Below are 12,191 nucleotides of genomic sequence, written 5' to 3'. Positions count from 1 at the left end.
AACAGTAAATCAGAAAGCAAGGAACAAAAGACACCTAAGACAACCAAACAACCAATAAAATGCTAGGAATAAATCAACACCTTTCAATAACAACTCTTAATGTTAAAGGCTTAAATTCCCCAATTAAAAGACACAGACTGGCTGACTGGATCAAAAAGCAGGACCCAACTATATGCTGCCTACAAGAGACCCACCTCACCCATAAAGATTCACACAGACTAAGAGTGAAAGGATGGAAAAAGATTTACCATGCAAACAGAAAAGAAAAACGAGCTGGAGTGGCTATTCTTATATCTGACAAAATAGACTTTAAACTAAAAACCATAAAAAGAGACAATGAGGGACACTACTTAATGATAAAAGGACTGATTCATCAAGAAGACATAACAATCATAAATATGTATGCACCCAATGTTGGAGCAGCCAGATTTATAAAACAAACTCTATTAGACCTAAAGAAGGAAATAGGCACTAATACCATAATAGCAGGGGACCTGAACACTCCACTGTCAATATTAGACAGATCATCTAGGCAAAGAATCAGTAGAGAAATACAAGATCTAAACAAGACTCTAGACCAATTGGAATTGGCAGATATCTACAGAACATTCCACCCAACAACCTCAGAATATTCATTCTTCTCATCAGCACATGGATCATTTTCCAGGATAGATCACATATTAGGTCACAAATCAAGTCTCAATAAATTCAAAAAAATTGGAATTATCCCATGTATCTTCTCAGACCACAATGGATTAAAACTAGAAATTAATAACAAACAAAACTCTGGAAACTATACAAACACATGGAAATTAAACAGCATTCTACTTAATGACATATGGGTCCAAGAAGAAATCAAGCAGGAAATCAAAAAGTTTATTGAAACTAATGAAAACAATGATACATCATACCAAAACCTGTGGGATACTGCAAAAGCAGTATTGAGGGGAAAATTTATTGCATTAAATGCTCACTTCAGAAGAATGGAAAGATGGCAAGTGAACAACCTAACACTTCACCTTAAAGAACTAGAAAAACAAGAACAATCTAATCCTAAAGTTAGCAGACGGAAAGAAATCATTAAGATCAGAGCAGAACTGAATGAAATTGAAAACCAAAAAACAATTCAAAAGATCAACGAATCAAAAAGTTGGTTTTTTGAAAAGATAAATAAAATTGACAAACCATTAGCATGGCTAACAAAAAAAAGAAGAGAGAAGACTCAAATAACAAAAATTAGAAATGAAAAAGGCGATATTACAACTGATTCATCTGAAATACAAGGAATCATTCGAGACTACTATAAGCAACTATACGCCAACAAATTTGAAAATCTGGAGGAAATGGATAAATTTCTGGACACACACAAGCTCCCAAAACTGAACCGTGAAGACGTAGAAAATTTGAACAGACCAATAACAATAAAGGAGATTGAAGCTGTTATCAGAAGGCTCCCAACAAAGAAAAGCCCAGGACCAGATGGATTCACAGCAGAATTTTACCAAACATTCAAAGAGGAATTGACACCGATTCTTTACAAACTATTCCAAAAGATTGAAACGGACGCAAATCTCCCAAACTCATTCTATGAAGCAAACATCATCCTGATACCAAAACCAGGTAAAGATATAACCAAAAAAGAAAACTACAGGCCGATATCCTTGATGAATATAGATGCAAAAATCCTGACTAAAATACTAGCAAACAGAATACAGCAACACATACGAAAAATTATTCATCACGATCAAGTGGGATTCATCCCAGGGATGCAAGGTTGGTTCAACATACGCAAATCAATAAATGTGATACACCATATTAATAAACTCAAACACAAGGACCATATGATCATCTCTATAGATGCTGAAAAAGCATTTGATAAAGTTCAACACTCATTCATGACAAAGACCCTCTATAAGTTAGGTATAGAGGGAAAGTATCTCAACATAATTAAAGCCATATATGACAAACCCACTGCCAATATCATCCTGAATGGGGAAAAGCTGAAAGCTTTTCCTTTAAGAACAGGCACCAGACAAGGATGCCCACTCTCACCACTCCTATTCAACATAGTGTTGGAAGTACTAGCCAGAGCAATCAGAGAAGAGAAGGAAATAAAGGGCATCCAGATTGGAAAAGATGAAGTCAAACTGTCCCTGTTTGCAGATGACATGATCCTATATATCAAACAGCCTAAAACCTCTACAAAAAAACTGTTGGAATTGATAAATGATTTCAGCACAGTAGCAGGATACAAAATCAACACACAAAAATCAGTAGCATTTCTTTTCTCCAATGGTGAACATGCAGAAGGAGAAATCAAGAAAGCCTGCCCATTTACAATAGCCACCAAAAAAATAAAATACTTAGGAATTGAGTTAACCAAGGAGGTGAAAAATCTCTATAATGAGAACTACAAACCACTGCTGAGAGAAATTAGAGAGGATACAAGAAGATGGAAAGATATTCCATGCTCTTGGATTGGAAGAATCAACATAGTGAAAATGTCCATACTACCCAAAGTGATATACAAATTCAATGCAATCCCCATCAAAATTCCAAAGACATTTTTCTCAGAAATGGAAAAAACTATTCAGACATTTATATGGAACAATAAAAGATTACGAATAGCCAAAGCAATGCTCAGCAAAAAAAATAAAGCTGGAGGCATAACACTACCTGACTTTAAGCTATACTACAAAGCTATAATAACCAAAACAGTATGGTACTGGCATAAAAACAGACACACTGACCAATGGAATAGAATAGAGAATCCAGAAATCAACCCACACACTTACTTCCATCTGATCTTTGACAAAGGCACCAAGCCTATTCACTGGGGAAGGGACTGCCTCTTCAGCAAGTGGTGCTGGGATAACTGGATATCGATATGCAGGAGAATGAAACTAGATCCATACCTCTCACCGTATACTAAAATCAACTCAAAATGGATTAAGGATTTAAATATACACCCTGAGACAATAAAACTTCTTAAAGAAAACATAGGGGAAACACTTCAGGAAATAGGACTGGGCACAGACTTCATGAATACGACCCCAAAAGCACGGGCAACCAAAGGAAAAATAAACAAATGGGATTATATCAAACTAAAAAGCTTCTGCACAGCAAAAGAAACAATTAAAAGAGTTAAAAGACAACCAACAGAGTGGGAGAAAATATTTGCAAAATATACATCTGACAAAGGATTAATATCCAGAATATATAAGGAACTCAAACAACTTTACAAGAAGAAAACAAGCAACCCAATTAAAAAATGGGCAAAAGAGCTAAGTAGGCATTTCTCTAAGGAAGATATCCAAATGGCCAACAGACATATGAAAAAATGCTCAACATCACTCAGCATCCGGGAAATGCAAATCAAAACCACATTGAGATACCATCTAACCCCAGTTAGGATGGCTAAAATCCAAAACACTATTAACGATAAATGCTGGCGAGGCTGTGGAGAAAAAGGAACTCTCATACATTGTTGGTGGGACTGCAAAATGGTGCAGCCTCTATGGAAAATGGTATGGAGGTTCCTTAAACAATTGCAAATAGATCTACCATACGACCCAGCCATCCCACTGTTGGGAATATACCCAGAGGAATGGAAATCATCAAGTCGAAGGTATACCTGTTCCCCAATGTTCATCGCAGCACTCTTTACAATAGCCAAGAGTTGGAACCAGCCCAAATGCCCATCATCAGATGAGTGGATACGGAAAATGTGGTACATCTACACAATGGAATACTACTCAGCTATAAAAACGAATGAAATACTGCCATTTGCAACAACATGGATGGACCTTGAGAGAATTATATTAAGTGAAACAAGTCAGGCACAGAAAGAGAAATACCACATGTTCTCACTTATTGGAGGGAGCTAAAAATTAATATATAAATTCACACACACACATACACACACACACACACAAACCGGGGGGGGGGGGGGGAAGAAGATATAACAACCACAATTATTTGAAGTTGATACAACAAGCAAACAGAAAGGACATTGTTGGGGGGGAGGGGGGAGGGAGAAGGGAGGGAGGTTTTGGTGATGGGGAGCAATAATCAGCTACAATGTATATCGACAAAATAAAATTAAAAAAAAAATAAATAAATAAAAAATAAAATAAAAAAAAAAAAAAAAAAAAAAAACATTAGAAATGAGAAAATGTTCAACCTCAGTTGGAGCAAAGGTATACTGACTAAAATAACAATAAGATTCAATTAGTTATTCATATTTTCAAATTAGCAATTTAAAATAAAATTATGAACCAAAACACCCACTGCTAGTAAGAAGACAAGGTTTTAGAACATTTGACCCCCAAAATTCTTCTTTGTTAAAAGGAACTTGTCCAAAAAATAATTTAAAAGTTTTATGCAGAAAACCCCACAAAAACATTGAATATTAGAAGCAACAAAGATATTCACAATAAGTAAATGACTAAGTTAAATTAATATACTTTGACGAATTTTGAGATATTATTATGTGATTATTGAAATTATAATTGTATTGTCATATTAAGAAAAAGTCACAATACATAATTATAGAGTATAATTAACACCATACTGTCATTAACATGTTCAAATATGCATAGAAAATAGAAAAAAGACAGGAAGGAAGTACAAAAATATTAATAATGATTCTATGTAGATGGTGGCATCACGGTGTTTTACTTTTTAAAAAATTGATGGTTTTACTTTTTTATAATATGTAGTATTTTTATCATCACAAGTAAGGTGTGTACTATTTAAAGAAAAAAATAGTTGAATTAGACTTTCCTATCCTGGAAATATGGCTTTGTGACTGGCTTTAATAATGCAATCTCCTAAGGGTAGCACCTCTGTCACTGTAGGTTCAATCTTCATACCTGATGGCTGATCATTTGAGTTACTCTAACACATTAAAAAAAAAAAAAAAAAAGACTAAATTATAAATAGGTCCCATCCTCCATTTAATCTTTTTCAAGGTAATAAACATAGAAAATGACTACCAAATTTCAGACATTATCTTTCTTTCTGCTGTGTCCCTCTTCCTTTTCCTCTGTCACCTTCATCCCAAACCACCCTCAGACAGATTTATGTTGAGCACCTCCACAAGACAAATAGAAGAGCTACTATTTAAAACTATAACATGTCATTTAGATGAACTAATTATTAGTTTGACATGCAAGACCTTGAGATTAATATTTTAGACTTAGTGTTGCTCATTTGCTATGTGAACTTTGGTGTCTGTGTTTTGGTAGGAGAATGAGATAGACTATTTAAAGTCAAACAACAAAAATAACTAAATGGATAAAAACAGGTCTCATGATAAAAACCCTAAAGTGGGCTGGCTGGTTAGCTTGGTTGGTTAGAGTGTGATGCTGATAACACCAAGGCCCAGGGTTTGATCCTTGTACAGGCCAGCCGCCAGAAACAAACGAAGAAACAAACAAACAAACCTAAAGTACATGAAATGGCTAAAGAACTTCTTTCTTATTCACATATAATTCATTTAATAACACAAAACAAACATTAGTGCTCCTACTACGTGCCCCTGTACTGAATATGCAGGCTAACATACCTAAGTATTTTGTATGCAGAATCAATTTTCTATTTCCCCAGAAGACCTACAAAAGAAATGAGCTTAAACTGTTGGGATTAAATTTGGTTTGAATTAAAAAAATAGGTGTACGGGCCGACCCCGTGGCTCACTCGGGAGAGTGCAGCACTGGGAGCACAGCAGTGGATCCTATATAGTGATGGCCGGTGCACTCACTGGCTGAGCGCAGTGCGAGTGACACCAAGCCAAGGGTTGCGATCCCCTTACGAGTCACAAAAAAAAGAAAAAAAAAAAATAGGTGTTCAATTGAAAGGATAACTAAATACTGGAAAAGGTTTTTCCGTCAAGGTTGTGAACAGCTAAGAGAGTTGTAAAAGTAAGACAAACATTCAATAAAGATGGATGATTGACTGCGTGCTATGTGGGATAGGGGTGGTAGCTGATTCAGACAAGCTTTTGGGTTCTCTTCCATCTTTGATTCTCATATTTTTAATAGCTGTTGAATGGCCTCACTTAAACATCAACTATCAAGGAAAATATATCATTCAGTTAAATACAGCACAAAAGAAAATTAAAATTTTAAGGAATTATTATAGCAGCACATATATACTGCATTTATAAAGAGGCCATTCAATTTTTCATTCTCTCCTTTAGAAGATGTTTTGGGAGCACCTGTTGGGTGCTAAACACAGATCCAGGATATGTGAAATTATAAACAGCCTCTGCACTCATGAAAATACATTGTAGTATGGGAAACAGACAAAAGAAAAATAAACAAAAATATGTAATATATCAGGCACTGTAAGTGTCATAAACAAAAATAAACTCAGGTAAGAGGTAGAGGAAGACATGAGCACTGTTTTAGTTAATACTGGGCAGTAGAGAAGGCTTGGTTGAGGAGGTAGCATTTGAGCAGAGATCTAAATAAAATGACGAAACAAGCTCTGCAAATATCTGGAGGAAGACAGTTCCAAATAGAGATCAATGTCACAGAGACTGGATTTGCTTTCATGTTAAAAGAAGGAATGGGCAAGGGGAGATATGCAGAAAGTGAGTGCAGAGAAGCAAACAGCGGTAGATCAAGTAAAGTCTCATGGGCTGTAGTAAAGATTTTGACCATTAGTTTAAATATAAGACTCCACTAGAGAGCTGAGAGGAGAGTGTGTGGAGGGTTAGAAGTTTTGATTTTCATTTGATTATTAGGTAGGGGTTTTAGCTAAAAAAACTCATGGGACAAAAGCCCTTAGCTAGGAGGCAAAAGCCAACAGATAGGGGGCAAGAGCCCATCGAATCAACTCTAATCACTGTTTAGGTAAGGGATTGTGTACACTGATTGTTAACTGGTTGTTAACATAGTGATCTCATTAAAATGTTTTGAAGGAATTGCTGTAGGAAAATATGTAAGAAATGTTTGCTGAAGGGAAAATTTTTTTTGTTAATGGAAACAAATAATCACAGGTAGAATCATAGGAATGTAATGATTGTTTTAGCTGTTATAAAAAACAGTTATATCTTACGTTAAAGATAATGATCACAGTGTAACTAGCTTAACATTTCACTAATTGTACTTTGGTATGTCATGCTGTTAGTTTTAATGATGTTGCTATGTTCCATTGTTTAAGATATACTTAGTTATGGATAACAATTGTCACATAACCAATGTCTGTATGTTCTGTTTTGAAATGATTAAATCAACTGATTTTTTTTGTGAAACTTCCCTGTCTTTACAATAAAAACAGAAGCTAATTTTGAATTGGGGCTGTACCCAGTTCCTCCTAATAGAGGAGTTTCTGAGGTGCCGTCCCTTCGGGCTTCTCATTGCATCTATATTACTTTGAGTAATTTCTTTTGCATCTCTGTTACACAGTGAGAAGTGTAACAGAGTGATATGATCTGATTTAAGATTTTAAAGAACTGCCATGTCTGCTATATAAAGAATAGATTTAGGGTAAGGGTGCAGGCGGGGAGACCATATAAGAAGTTATTGAAATAATCCAGGTTAGAAATAGTGGTGGCTTGTACACAGTGGTAGCAATGAAATAGTGAAAGCGGTTGCAACAAAATGGGGGGAGAAGTGGTTGGGTTCTAAAAACAGGAAGGATCTTCAAAAATTTCAGGGAAAGATTCATATTATTTCTTAATTCCAATTTTCCATGACTTTTTTGAACTACCTTAACAGGATTTACTAAAAAGTGGGATGTGAGCTATGAGAAAAAGAGAGGAGCCAAGGATGAGCCAAGTGTTTTGGTCTGAGCTGCTAGAAGGATGGAGTTGCTATCAGCTGAAATGGGGACAGCTTTTAGTGGTGCTCATCTGGGAGGAGGGTGAAATCAGGAGGTCAGTTTTGGACATGTTGAGTTTGAGAATTCTGTTAGATGCTCTACTGGAGATGTCAGAGAGGCACATGTCAAGAATGTGGCACCAGTGTAGAGGTTTGAGCTGCAAATATTAATTTGGAGGTCACCAGTGTATTCATGATATTTTAAGACATGTGATAAGAAAATCACCTACCAAGTGAATGCAGATATAGAAGGAATCAAAGGTTTAGCCTTGAGATATGCCAGCATTTAGCATTAGGAAGAAGAGGAGAAGCTAGTAATAAAAACTGAAAAGGAATAGCCAGTGAGATAGGAGAAAAACGAGGAAGGTATGTGTCCCAGGGCCTAGGTGAAGAATTTGTTCAATAAAGATGAGGTGATCAAAGTGTCGAATCCTGTTTACAGGTCAAATAAATGAAAGCAGAGAAATGACATGCGTTTCAATGAGGTGGAGACCACTGGAGACATTGAAAAGAAAATCCAATTGGAATGGAATCAAGACATAAAGAGAGATGACAGGGAGTGTAGACAACCCTCTGGAGAAGTCTTCCTGTAAAAGGAGGCAGAGAAGCAAGAAGCAGACAGAGGGTCAAGAGCACAAAGCTGGAAAACAGGAGATCCAGGAATCCTAAGATTTCTATGTTTAGAAAACAAACACAATAAAAACTATTGTAACTACTGTCTTCTTTGATATAAAATGGAATAAGGTTTCCTTTTTGTACCCTCCCATTATTCCATAGACCTGCATTGATGATAAAAGAATTAATGAAAAAACTGCATAAAGCATGTAGTTCTATTTCATGTAAGAGTATTTAGTCAAGGACATTTTATATATGAGAAAACTGAGACATAGAGAGGCTAAGTGACTTGTCTACTGTCATACAACCATAGTAGCAAGGTAGAATTCAGTCTAGGTTGTCTGGCTATGGACTATACACTCTTGACACTAATCAATTTTGTCCACTTGAAGGAGTGAACACGGTCTCTTTCCAGACGATCATGAAAGTGATGTGAAGGAAATAAACAGAGCAATGCGAGTGAATCAATGGAGGAGGTGAGGCTCCCTTAAATAGTGTGGGCAGAGACTCCAGAGGTACAAGGATACTTAAGGATAAACAGGAATCAGATATGTAGAGGCCAGGGGATAGAGTTCTCCAGGTAGAAGAAATACAAAACGCAGTGTTCCTGACACAGAGAAAAGAGGAGATTTTCTTGGAATAGGGCAGAGGTCAGTTCAGGATGCTCGAAGCACAAAGAAAGAGCAGGAGAGTCGAGCAAATGAGCTTAGAGAGAGAGGCAGGGACCAGATCAGGTCTGGCTTTATGGACCATAGTAAGCAGTGTGGCTTTTATTCTAAGTGCAGCTGAAAGATCATCTTTACTTCTTTGTGCTGGCTGCTAGGAAGGTGAAAACAAAATGGATAGCCCATCTCTGATGGTTTATTGCAACACGCTTTTTCTGTTCAAGTCTTCTGACTTAATTATATCTTTCATACTTTTATCCAATTTCTTCTCTTACTTAAAATTAAAAAACAACAATTTCTTGAATTGCTTTCTTTTTTAAATGATTCTGGGAATAACATAACACAAACAACTTTAAAAATATTCTTTTTCTGGTTAAATTGGGCAGACTTTAGGCTCTACACATAGTATTGCCAGTACATAGGCAGCTAATCCTAGAAATGCCACTTGATTTTATAATGCTTTTATTTCTTCAACTCTTAGAAGGGAAAAGTACAAGGTTGTAGGAAGATCATACAAGATTATGAATAAAAAATGTTTAAAAAAATTACATATAAATGCACACTGTTATACTTGCTGTGTTATACTGAAGCACACAATAGTCAAATAAATTTCTTTTAATGAATACACTTGCTTTTGAAAATAGTTTTATTATTCATGGTTTTGTGAGAAAGAAGTCTTAATTTACTAGTCAAACCATCTGAGTAAATGAATCTCTTATAACAAAAAGACATAACTGATCTTCAGTTTTAGTCTAGAAAAATAATCATAAATTTATCAGCCTTTTCTCATTCCTATAAAATTATGTTATAAATCACAAAAAAAGAAACTGTACATATAGTTGGATGCAAATTTTATAATATAATAAAATAAATTCAAATATACATCCATAGAAAAAATTATGGAAGGAAATCTAACAAAATGTTAATGATAATCTGTAGGTGGTAGAAATATTGGTAATTGATATTATCTTTTTTTACTGTATTTTCTAGAATATTGACAAAGACCATGAATTGCTTTTGTAATTAGTAAGAAGAAACAGTATATAATTACAAATTATGAAGTAAAGTGAAACTGCTAAAATATTATAAGCTTTGAGACTAAAAATGCAAATTAGGTTTGTGTGTACATGCATGTGCATGAATTCTTGGGCACTTATGCCTATGAGAGAGGTGTATGCACACATATACACACAATGTGTATTTACACAAGGATACAATACAACACTACACATATTTATAGGCACCTAAATTTAAAAAATAAACCTAATTATTTTTTATAAAATATCTGTCTTAATTTCTGTTTACTGAGTTCATCTAATAGCCTAACATAGGGGTTGGTAACTATGGCCTAAAGGCTAAGTCTGGGCTATGGTGTCTTTATATTTTGTATATAAGTGCTTTCATATGAAAAGGGCAGTGTTGAGCAGTTGTGACAAAGACGTAATAGCCCACAAAGCCTAAAATATGTATTATATAGCTCCTTACAGAAAATCTTTGCTAACTCCTCATCTCATAGTCTAACAGATCCGTATATCTTTGTAAAGATATATAAAGATTTATAAATAAACTGAATAATACTAAATTAGCTAAAAAAATTATTTGATTTATATCGTATGTCTATTACATTAATGTTATGTATAGTTATAACAACATGAGGAATATTTATATGGTAATATTAAGTTAAAAAACTGAATTAAGGAAGCAGGGCAAGATGGCTGACTAGAGGAGCTCTGGGCTCATTTCTCCTTCAGAAAAGGACCAGAAAACTAATGGACAGCTAAATATTGACGGGAGCATCTGTGGGAGAGTATAGAAGTATAGTAGGAGACTGGTGAGATCCTTGTGGAGCATAAAAGCTTAGGATGGCAGCATAGAAAGGAGAGGGGTGCATGCCCTCAGCTGCCACATCTCCACCATGGGGACTGTTGCAGGAGGGATTTTCCCTTGTAGCAAAAAGGTAGGCAGAGGACTAACACCAGCTCCTATCCTACCACAGAGGCCTGCAGATTCTTTTGCAGGAGGATTCCATAACCCTTGAAAACCTGGGGCCAATTGTGGGTAGCTTCCTAGAATACTTGCACTGCATTGGTCCAGAATAGGAGCATATACTGTGCACTCTCCCCACCCTCCACCCCCAGCTGATGAGTTCTATGTGCCTAAGCCCCTTACCTGGAAAAACAGCTCACTGTTCTCTACCCTAACAAATCTGCCCTCAGGAGACTTCTGGTCAAGATGGCAGAATAGATGGTCCCCAGCATCACTCTCTCCCACAAAACAACCAATTTACAACTATAAAAAAGCAATGACAGCCAAGCTGGGTCTGCTAGAGCTCAGGGGAAGAGGAGGGAGACCTGTGGAGTATATGAAGGTGAGAGAAGCCATGATGAGAGAAAGAAAAAATCCCTCTGACTGTTTTGAATCCCACTGTTTTCAAGCTGGAGCTGCTGAGAACACAGAGCAGGAGCTGACAAAAACCGCAGCTGTGCCCTTCAGATGAAGTTGCTTGGATGTGGCAGGGGAGAAGAGGGCCTTGGTAGCCCCCAGGCCAGCAATACCATTGATAGAGTTCCCGTGGACCCACATAGGACTGAGGAGCCACAACAACTGAAAAAAAGGAGCCAATCAGAGGCCAGTGAGTCATTGCAAGAGACTGGAGCACACCCCGTCCCCTGGGAAGTGTTTGGAGCATGGGAGGTGGGGGAGATGGGACCACTGGGGGAACACTGGGGCACAGAAAGGACAGCTGATTTGCCCCCCAATCAGCGTAAGACCACTCAGAGGTGACTGATCAGGAATATAGAATTTCATGAGGTACAGTTTGATGAATAGACTCAGGCCCAGACCAGTGTTTCTACACAACTCAGGTGCACTGGATTTCACTAGAACCAGTAGTACTGATAAAGTCAACCATTAAAACATGAGCTGCACAAAAAGCCTTCCCTAGGGAATCAGCAGCAAAGCAGCAATTTAGTTCAACCACACAGCTCAAGTACTGGTCCCCACAGGAAGTTCCCCCATTTTAGAAATAAGCAAAGGACAGCAAATTAGTTCCAGTGCAGAGTTTGAGTGATGGGAATAGCAA

The sequence above is a fragment of the Cynocephalus volans genome, chromosome 1 (genome assembly GCF_027409185.1).
Source record: "Cynocephalus volans isolate mCynVol1 chromosome 1, mCynVol1.pri, whole genome shotgun sequence".
Taxonomy (NCBI): domain Eukaryota; kingdom Metazoa; phylum Chordata; class Mammalia; order Dermoptera; family Cynocephalidae; genus Cynocephalus; species Cynocephalus volans.
This window is presented reverse-complemented; position numbering follows the sequence as displayed.